The sequence below is a fragment of the Mauremys reevesii genome, linkage group 6 (assembly GCF_016161935.1).
Source record: "Mauremys reevesii isolate NIE-2019 linkage group 6, ASM1616193v1, whole genome shotgun sequence".
In the NCBI taxonomy this organism is placed as follows: Eukaryota; Metazoa; Chordata; order Testudines; family Geoemydidae; genus Mauremys; species Mauremys reevesii.
Window position 1 is genome coordinate 121388334 of NC_052628.1, and position 9974 is coordinate 121398307.

The 9974-nt window shown below is 49.0% G+C and overlaps 1 protein-coding gene across 3 annotated transcripts in view; it reads right to left on the reverse strand.

Annotated features, from left to right (window-relative positions):
- The window catches only part of FBXO10 (F-box protein 10), a 58279-nt gene extending 49826 nt beyond the window's left edge, over nt 1-8453 (reverse strand). For 2 of the 3 annotated variants that reach the window (XM_039542938.1, XM_039542935.1), the window contains exon 1: nt 8353-8453. The gene's annotated coding sequence lies outside the window, so the exon portion shown is untranslated. Of the gene's footprint in view, nt 1-8134; nt 8142-8352 lie in introns of those variants that run through there. The other variant, XM_039542937.1, reaches the window with a different exon arrangement.
- Between the last annotated feature and the right edge of the window lie 1521 nt (nt 8454-9974).

The following is a 9974-nucleotide window of genomic DNA, read 5'->3' on the forward strand; positions in this document are numbered from 1 at the left end:
TACTGGCACTGTAGTGCAATCTCTTTATCATGAAAGTTGAACTTACAAATGTAGAATTATGTAAAAAAATCCTATATTCAAAAATAAAACAATGTAAAAATTTAGAGCCTACAACTCCACTCAGTCTTACTTCTTTTTATTCAGCCAATCGCTCAGACATACAAGTTTGTTTACATTTGCAGGTGATAATGCTGCCCACTTCTTGTTTACAATGTCACCTGAAAGTGAGAACAGGTGTTCACATGGCACTGTTGTAGCCAGCACCATAAGATATTTACATGCCAAATGCCCTTCAACAAACATTCCAAAGGACGTGTCCATGCCGATGATGGGTTCTGCTCAATAATGATCCAAAGCAGTGCAGACCAATGCATGTTCATTTTCATCATCTGAGTCAGATGCCACCAGCAGAAGGTTGATTTTCTTTTTTGGTGGTTCGGCTTCTATAGTTTCCACATTGGAGTGTTGTTCCTTTAAGACTTCTGATAGCATGCTCCACACCTCATCCCTCTCAGATTTTGGAAGGCACCTCAGATTCTTACACCTTGGGTCGAGTGTCATAGCTATCTTTAGAAATCTCACATTGGTACCTTCTTTGTGTTTTGTCAAATCTGCAGTGAAAGTGTTCTTAAAACAAACACTTGCTGGGTCATCATTCGAGACTGCTATAACATGAAATATATGGCAAAATGTGGGTAAAACAGAGCAGAAAACATACAATTCTCCCCCAAAGAGTTTAGTCACAAATTTAATGAACACATTATTTTTTAATGAGCGTGATCAGTGTGGAAGCATGTCCTCTGGAATGGTGGCCGAAGCATGAAGGGGCATACGAATGTTTAGCGTATCTGGCATGTAAATACTTTGCAATGCCAGCTACAAAAGTCCTATGCGAATGTCTGTTCTCACTTTCAGATGACATTGTAAATAATAAACAGGCAGCATTATGTCCTGTAAATGTAAACAAACTTGTTTGTCTTCGCAATTGGCTGAACAAAAAGTAGGACTGAGTGGACTTGTAGGCGCTAAAGTTTTACATTGTTATGGTTTTGAGTGCAGTTATGTAACAAAAAAAAATCTACATATGTAAATTGCACTTTCACAATACAGAGATTGCACCACAGTACTTATATGACGTGAATTGAAAAATATTATTTCTTTTGTTTATCTTTTTACAATGCAAATATTTGTAATAAAAATAATAATATAAAGTTAGCACTGTATACTTTCTATTCTGCATATATTTGAAAATGTAGAAAAACATCCAAAAATATTAATGTCACTTGCGATTAAAACTGTGATTAATCACGATTAAATTTTTTTAGTTAATCACGAGTTAACTGTGATTAATCAACAGCCCTAGTTATTTACTAGCCCTAGTTATTTACAATCCTGAATTTGATTATTGTCTGTGTCCAAACTGAATAAATTTCACTTTTCTTTCTAGTCAGTTTCATTTCCTGGTTTTGTGTTAGGACAACGGTGCAAGTCCTACTAGGGTATGTTGCAAAACAAACACAAATTTGCATTGAAACTGCATTAAATTTTTATTAAAAATGCTTAGAATCATGTTTTATTTTCTATTTCTTACACAAAATTGAAATTCTGGGTCTAAGTCACCTAATAAGCTTTAGCATTAACAAAACTACTGATTACTTCTTTATATGCAGCAGGAGGTTCTGAAATCGATTCCCCAGGTCATTCAGGAAGAAGTCTTTGGGGCCCTCATTTATGACTGAAGGCTATGTGGTCCTGGAATTCTTACAATCTTTTGTTTCTGATAGTCTTAATCATGGCCGTCACAATAAAATAGCTATCAAAGTACAATAGTTAAAGGAGGAGCGTTCTACCCAGGGCTTTATATGGGACATTTATTAGTCCTGAGCTCCCTGTTATTCAGCTACTATCCATTATAGTTACAGAGTAGCTTCCCCACATCTCAGAGAATAAAGTAATAGTGGCAAAATCTGATGCCCTACTTCAGGGGTAGGCAACCTATGGCACGCGTGCCGAAGGTGGCACACGAGCTGATTTTCAGTGGCACTCACGCTGCCCGGGTCCTGGCCACTGATCCGGGGAGATTTGCATTTTAATTTAATTTTAAATGAAGCTTCTTAAACATTTTAAAAACCTTATTTACTTTACATACAACAATAGTTTAGTTCTATATTATAGACTTATAGAAAGAGACCTTCTAAAAACATTCTAATGTATTACTGGCACGCGACACCTTAAATCAGAGTGAATAAATGAAGACTCGGCACAGCACTTCTGAAAGGTTGCCAATCCCTGCCCTACTTCTTTGTATTGTCCACCTTATCTGTTTAGACTGGAGATTATGGATGGAGCCCGGTAAGGATCAAGTATTATTATTTACAAAACAACAACAACAAAGATCACCTATAAGCTCTTGTATAGCACTTTATATGTCCTAGTTCAGGGGTGGGCTAACTACAGCCCGGGGGCCACATCCAGCCCTTCAGACATTTTAATCCGGCCCTCGAGCTCCTGCCAGGTAGCGCGGTCAGGGGCTTGCTGTGCACGGCTCCTGGAAGCAGAGGCACGTCCCCCCTCCAGTTCCTATGCGTAGGGACAGCCGGGGGCTCCACACGCTGCCCCTGCCCAAAGCGCCACCCCCGCAGCTCCCATTGGCCAGCAAATGGGGCCAATGAGAATTGCAGGGGCAGCACCTGCAGCTGGGGCAGCGTGCAGAGCTGCCTGGCCACACTTCCGCGTAGGAGCCAGAGCAGGGACATGCCGCTGCTTGAGGTACGAGCCGCCCAGAGACTTCACCCCTGACCCCTCCTGTGCCCCAAACCCTTGTCTCAGCCCTAATCCCCCTCCTGCCATCCGAACTCTTTGGTCCTAAACTCCTGCACCTGAGCCCGGACCCCAGCCAGAGCCCTCACCCCCCCCACACACACACCCCTGCCCCAGCCCAGAGCCCTCTCCTGCACCCTGGACTCCTCATTTCTGACCCCACCCCAGAGCCTGCACCCCCAGCCTGAGTCCTCACCCCCACCCCCAATTTCATGATCATTCATGGCCCACCACACAATTTCCATACCCAGATGTGGCCCCTGGGCCAAAAAGTTTGCCCACCCCTGTCCTAGTTACTGTACAAACATGAGTTGATCCTCGCACCCAGACTTGTGAAGTGTGCTAACAATTATCTTCCACCTCTAACAGATTGGGGAAGTGAGGCACGGAGCCCAGGCCAGTATCTGAACCCAGAATTTCCTCACCAGCCCACGCAGTCCCCAAAATGGTTTGGAGTGATCAAAGAGTGCACGGAGATCACTGCATATGCCAACCTGAAGCCCTTAATATGCAGCTACTGCTGATTCAGGAAAGCACGTACACCTGGCCTGAAGTCCATTTCTATTTAAGTCCGTGGTGTTAAAACAGGTACTTACGCACTTTCCTGAATAGAGCTGCTTTCCTGAATCAGGGCCATGTTTTTTTGAACTAAAGGGGGCAGCACCAATTTATAATCAACTCAGTTTCAAAAATGAAATTAAAAGTCAGATTCACCCTGCCCTGAGTCCCTGGCCCATTTATGGGGTTTGCAGTAATTGGTCAAGGTTTTCTATTTCCCTGATTGCTTTTGTGAAAGACGCACATCAACAGAGGAGGCTTACTACAGAGGGGGAAACAATGATGCTGATTTTACACAAGGCACTGCGGAAGCCACAGGGGGGGTAAACAAATTAAAAAACAAACCAACACTAGACTTTTCCCCCCTTTGCTCTCTTTAAGCTACAGTCAGCTGAGCTGCACTTGTAGGCAAATAAATAAATAAAAATAACAGTCAGACAGAAATGTGATTTTTAAATTGATGGTGTCCTTGTAGCTAAATATAATCAAATCACCACAGATACCCCACAGTACTAAATGCAGTAAAAAAAAAGGACCACCTTGTGCATCTCACTGCTGCTGGATGGTCCCTTCTGGCCGTAAGGTCTATGAGATGACTGATACCAGGGGGAGGGGACTGTGTGGCAGCTTTATAGCTCTGTTTCATTATAACAAATCTTCTTTTGCCTGTGAAATCTTCAATTAAAAATCTCATTTCTTCAGAGGATGCAGGTGTAGGGGGTTTGTAAAGGTCAATTTACTTTTCACAGCTCTGATGATTAGAGGTATTCATGGGATGAATCCACCAAACTGAGACAGAAGATAATACCAGCCCAGGTTCTAAAAGATTTCACAGACATCCGTCATAGACGTCCATCAGCAGCAGCAAAATGCAGCTTGACTAAACAGGAGGAGCACTAGGCAGCATACACCATCATCAGGGACACGAGTGACTTTTAGAGGAGTTGGACTTCGGGGTAAAAGGCATTAGACACCACACATGTGTTCAGTCTCTTCCCAGTGCGCAAAGGGAGCCTCCCAGCTCTCACCAGAGAAATGCTTTTGACAACCACAGTCACAATCAGACACAGTCCCAAGCTTCTGGGGTCACAATCTGCCCCCCCCACACACACACAGGAGCAATTCTTCCAGAGGGCAGTGGGTCTGTGCACACCTCCCTTTAGTGCCAGCCAAAAAGCACCGATCCCCTTCACCCTGTACCCAACCTTCCTATCTGCTTATTGGTGGGGACATCCGGAACCAGGGCGGCATCCCAGAGATCTTCATTGTCCTCGGCTTCTCTCCCAGACTCCACCAGCCCAGGAGAACATCGAGCCATCGCTAGAACAGTCTCCTCATTCCTGAAGGAGGGAGATTCAATGGAAGCAGCTCGCATACCAATTGTCCCAAGGGAGCAGGCGATACAGCTCCAGGCCGGGACCCAGCATCATCACCACAGCGTGCAAGATCGGTGGCTCGAGAACTCCCCGTGCCAGGGTAAGACAGGGCTCTTGGGAGCTCCAGGCAATGGACCTACCACCCCCCACAATGCTATCCTCCTCCTTAGGGTGCACAGCTCCATCCTCAGCCATTGCCAGCAGCTCAGGGGCCTCCAGAGTCTTCGCCCAGTCAGAAACAGTCCCACAGAAACCTGGCCCATCAATCTGTTCTTCACCCCCATCTCTAGAACCCGGATCGGTGAGTAGTGATCAATCTATCGGGGGTCAATTTATCGTGTCTAGTGTAGACGCGATAAAATTGATCCTCAATCGCGCTCCGCGTTGACTCCAGAATTCCAGCTTGCGAGAGGCGGAAGCGGAGTCGACTGGGGAGCAGCAGCAGTCGACTCGTCGCCATCCTCACGGCCAGGTAAGTCGACCTAAGATACGCCACTTCAGCTACGCGAATAGCATAGCTGAAGTGGCGTATTTTAGGTTGACCCCCACATTAATGTAGACCTGGGCATAAAGTGACAGGGGATAGACTCTGGCAGTGCAGATGCAGGCTGTGTCTCATGCTGGTCCATTGCTGTCCCGTTCCCCACCCCACTATCCTGGAGTCCCCACATTCATACCAGGGACCCCTGAGCCAGCAGCGAGTAGGCAGGAACCCCTCAAATGAGTAGGGTCACCTCCCCGGGAAACATTTCATGTTTTCCAAGGTAGCAAACACTATATAACTGGCCCCATCAATGACACCAGGCGCAGGGGTTACATAGAACCACATACATCTGGGGCTGGAACGACAACACGCCTCACAATGGACTCATCCTGACAGCAGGAACGGCCTTCCTCCTAACAGGAGAGATCAGACACTGGCGTCTGAGTGTGGAGGAAGTGGGAGAGGGGCACTGGAAAAAAAACGGCTCGAATGAGAAGTGCAGAGACAGGAGAAGGGCAAAAACAATAGGTACAACCGGAAACTCTTTCAGGAGCCTGCCAGCTAGGGTGACCAGATGTCCCGATTTTATAGGGACAGTCCCAATTTTGGGGGCTTTTTCTTATATAGGCACCTATTACCCCCCATCCCCCATCCCAATTTTTTACACTTGCTGTCTGGTCACCCTACTGCCAACCCACCCGTTTACAAATGTACGTCTCCAGGGGGAGCTGAGACAGATGAGGACAGAGGAAGAATGGCTCATTGATCAGGATGCTGGCTAAGAGAGCTGCGTTCAATTCCTGATCCAACCTGGGCTTCCTTCTGCCTCAGCTCCCTATCTGTACAAGGGAAGGAATGACACTGCCTGACCTCACGAGGTTACCGTGAGGATAAATGCATTAAAGTCTGTGAGCTGCTCAGACACCAGGGTGATGGGCTCAGATAAGTACCTGAGATCGGACATGCTTTATTAACCAGTTGGGGGAAGAAGACAGCTCCCTAGACCCCACCCCTGGTGCACTGTACCGGGTGGCTTTGCAGAGGACAAAGCAGCCAGGTGCTGTCTGGAGTTTCACGGGTGGGGTCATTATACACAAGCTGCAGCACTGAGGGCTGTTCAATAGGGCAGCTGAATGGCAAGAAACCATTGAAAATGGTGTGAGCAGGAAGGGAGACCAACACAAATGCTCCCCATGGCAGCGGAGAGACCTTTCCCAACAGCAGCATTCCCTCAAACAGCTCACAACACAACTAGATCCACAAAGCTGTCTGAAATCTCCAACCTCCCTGGGCCGCTTCTCCCCACAGACTCACCCCCAACCTCCCTGGGCTGCTTCTCCCCACTGACCCGCCCCCAACCTCCCTGGGCCGTTTCTCCCCACTGACCTGTCTTCAACCGCCCTGGGCTGCTTCTCCCCACAGACCCACCCCCAACCTCCCTGAGCCGCTTCTCCCCACAGACTTGCCTTAGGGATGGTGTCTCAAAATCCCACCATAGCCAGGACTAAATGTGCCATTAGTGCCCATGGGAGGGCCAGAGGAATCCTGTTTCAGAAGCACAATGCCTTGGTAGGCAGGCAGCATACCCTCCCTCCTGCCCAACCTGAAATATATTCACGAAAGTAGATCTTTGTATTCCCCTGTGATAACATTCCAAAAAAGTATCTACTCCATGTGGCAGTCGGATCCAACGGGTTTAGCGTAAGGAAATATATTAATCTGGTACACACAATGCAGCAGATTACAACAGTAACCCACCAGTACAGAAAACCACGTTGGATGCCCATGTTAGAAAGGTACCACCACCTTTCCCTTTTGCTTGTATTCTAATGGGGTTTCATGCAGTTTTGATCAAAAGACTGGCAGAGCTCCGAGATACTGCACAGTTCCAGGTTCTGACTCTTGCATGATGCCCTCTCCTCTCCTTTGTTACTTCTGCCATGGATCACTCTGTTTTGAAACAACACCCTACGCCAAGATCACCTCATGTCAAAATCCTACTGTTAGCGAGGAAAGCAAACCAAAAGTCCCACCACTCATTTTTAGCCACCCTTCCAATCACAAAATGGGTTAGAGACGTAGCTCAGCATACTTGCAAGTAATTCTGGAGACTGATCCTACCTCCACTAACATTCAATTCCCTTATTGAAAAAAATATTGCCCTAGTAAATAGGGAGAGCACTGAAATAACTTTAAAACCACACATTAGACAACCGAATTCCCCTATAGTAAGTAACTGACTTCAACAAACGTTCTATGTATTAAATCAAAACAATATTCAAAGAAACAGCAGAGCTCTGGTGGCCAAATATCTGAATGAACAGTAGAAAAACTGCAGAATGCAGCAAAGAGTAAAATGTGGTAGACAATACACCTAACCAAAGAACAAAGTAGATACATGTACTATGTCTACTATAAAGCTATTTCAAAACACAACAGCCCCCTACTTGCAAGTGAGCATTAAAAGAAATTGGTTTTCTTTTCCGTGCCGTGCCTTGAAATGGTTGTGAACACACTCATTGATGGGTGCCTCACGGTAGTAAAAAAGCACTTGCAGCATCACAAGCCACACAGCACTAATATTACATAACTCCGGTCCTCTCACAAGGGTGTGTAAATTCCCTGGTTTTCGGAATACAAGTTTCCACAGAATTCGGTTTCCTCAAGGAAGGGACCATTAGTACAAGTTACAGATGGTTTCCCCTCCTGAAAGCAGCCTCCCCTCGAGGCTGTGTGTTCGCACACGTTATTCCCCTTGCTACACAGAAATGGCAAGTTTGGGCTCCCAGTTGCCTTCCCAGCCGAGGGCGATGGTTATGAAACTAGCCTCACCGCAGCATTCACCAGCCACCCAGCTGCACCCCACAAAACCGAGTGTGCACAGGGTAACCCGTACCCGTGCAAGCACAACTCCGGGCAGCGGCTCGCCTGCAGAGCACGGGGAGACAAGCCAGGCTCCTAGCCAGGGCAGGGCTGCCGATCGCCCCCCCATCCCCGAACAACCCACCCCCCACTCCTGTTCCCGTCCGCCAGGCGCCCCACGGGAAATGCACCGGGCAAGTTTGCAGGGCAGCAGCCCTGCAGGGGGGCAGGGCAGAGTTCGCCCCCCCTTACCTTAGATCCCGCCGGGGAGCCGCCGCATCCCGGCTGCGGCCGCGCGCAGGCTGCTGCTCGCCCAGCGGAGCCGGGAGGAGCGAACGCCCCGGCCGGGAGCCCCTCCCCCCCGCTCCAGCGCGCAGACCATAGAGCGCCTGGAGGAGAGAGAGACTTTCCCGGGGCTCGCAGCGCGTGGGCGGGGAACGCGCGGGGGGAGGGGGGGCTGCGCGTGCCTTCCCCGGGCCCTGCTGCTGCGGGGCGCGCGGCGCGCGCCGCCCCCCGCCCGCTCCCTGGCGCCCGTGAGAGCGGGGCGCGGGGGGAGCCGCGGACCCCCCCCCCCGCCCCAGGCAGTGCAGGGGCTGCGAGGCGCCAGGGCAGCTCACTGGTGGCAGGGGCCAGAGCCTCGGGCCCATTCATCATCATAACGCCCAGCTCTGGTCTAGCGCTTTTCGGGGGGCCGGGGGCGCTTTTCCCATAAGGCTGTTTGCGTGGCTGCCGGCGAAGGGGGCAGGGAGGGGGTCTAGCCAGCATCTTGGTCCCAGCCTAGGCCCACAGCTGGGGCTTTAGAAACCGCAGTGTGGATGAGCTGGAGCCCAGGCTCTGAAACCAGGAGAGGGCGTCTGGGTCCTGCCACAGCTTCCAAGCGCTGAGGCTGATTTTGTTCAACATCTTCATTAATGAGCTGGATGATGGGATGGATGGCACCCTCAGCAAGTTCGTAGATGACACTAAGCTGGGGGGAGAGATAGATACGCTGGAGGGCAGGGATAGGGTCCAGCGTGACCTAGACAAATTGGAGGATCGGGCCAAAAGAAATCTGATGAAGTTCAACAAGGAAACATGCAGAGTCCTGCACTTAGGACGGAAGAATCCCAGGCACCGCTACAGGCTGGGGACCGGTTGGCTAAGTGGCAGTTCTGCAGAAAAGGACCTGGGGGTTACAGTGGATGAGAAGCTGGATATGAGTCAGCAGTGTGCCCTTGTTGCCAAGAAGGATAATGGCATATTGGGCTGCATTAGTAGGAGCATTGCCAGCAGATCGAGGGAAGTGATTATTCTCATCTATTCGGCACTGGTGAGGCCACAGCTGGAATATTGCATCCTGGTTAGCCCCCCCCCCCCACTACAGAAAGGACGTGGACAAATTGGAGAGAGTCCAGCGGAGGGCAACAAAAATGATCAGGGGGCTGGGGCACATGACTTACAAGGAGAGGCTGAGGGAACTGGTCTTATTTAGTCTGCAGAAGAGAAGAGTGAGGGGGGATTTGATAGCAGCCTTCAACTACCTATAGGGGGGTTCCAAAGAGGATGGAGCTCGGCTGTTCTCAGTGGTGGCAGATGACAGAACAAGGAGCAATGGTCTAACATTGAAGTGGGGGAGGTTTAGGTTGGATGTTAGGAAACACTATTCCCCTAGGAGGATGGTGAAGCACTGGAATGGGTTCCCTAGGGAGGTGGGTGAATCTCCATCTTTAGAGGTTTTTAAGGTCAGGCTTGACAAAGCCCTGGCTGGGATGATTTAGTTTGGGATTGGTCCTGAGGTCTCTTCCAATCCTAATCTTCTATGATTCTGTGTTGGAATATTTTGCTAGCTAGCACCTGGTAGTGTGGGAAGCTAGGATGTTTAAGTTTTTTCTAGA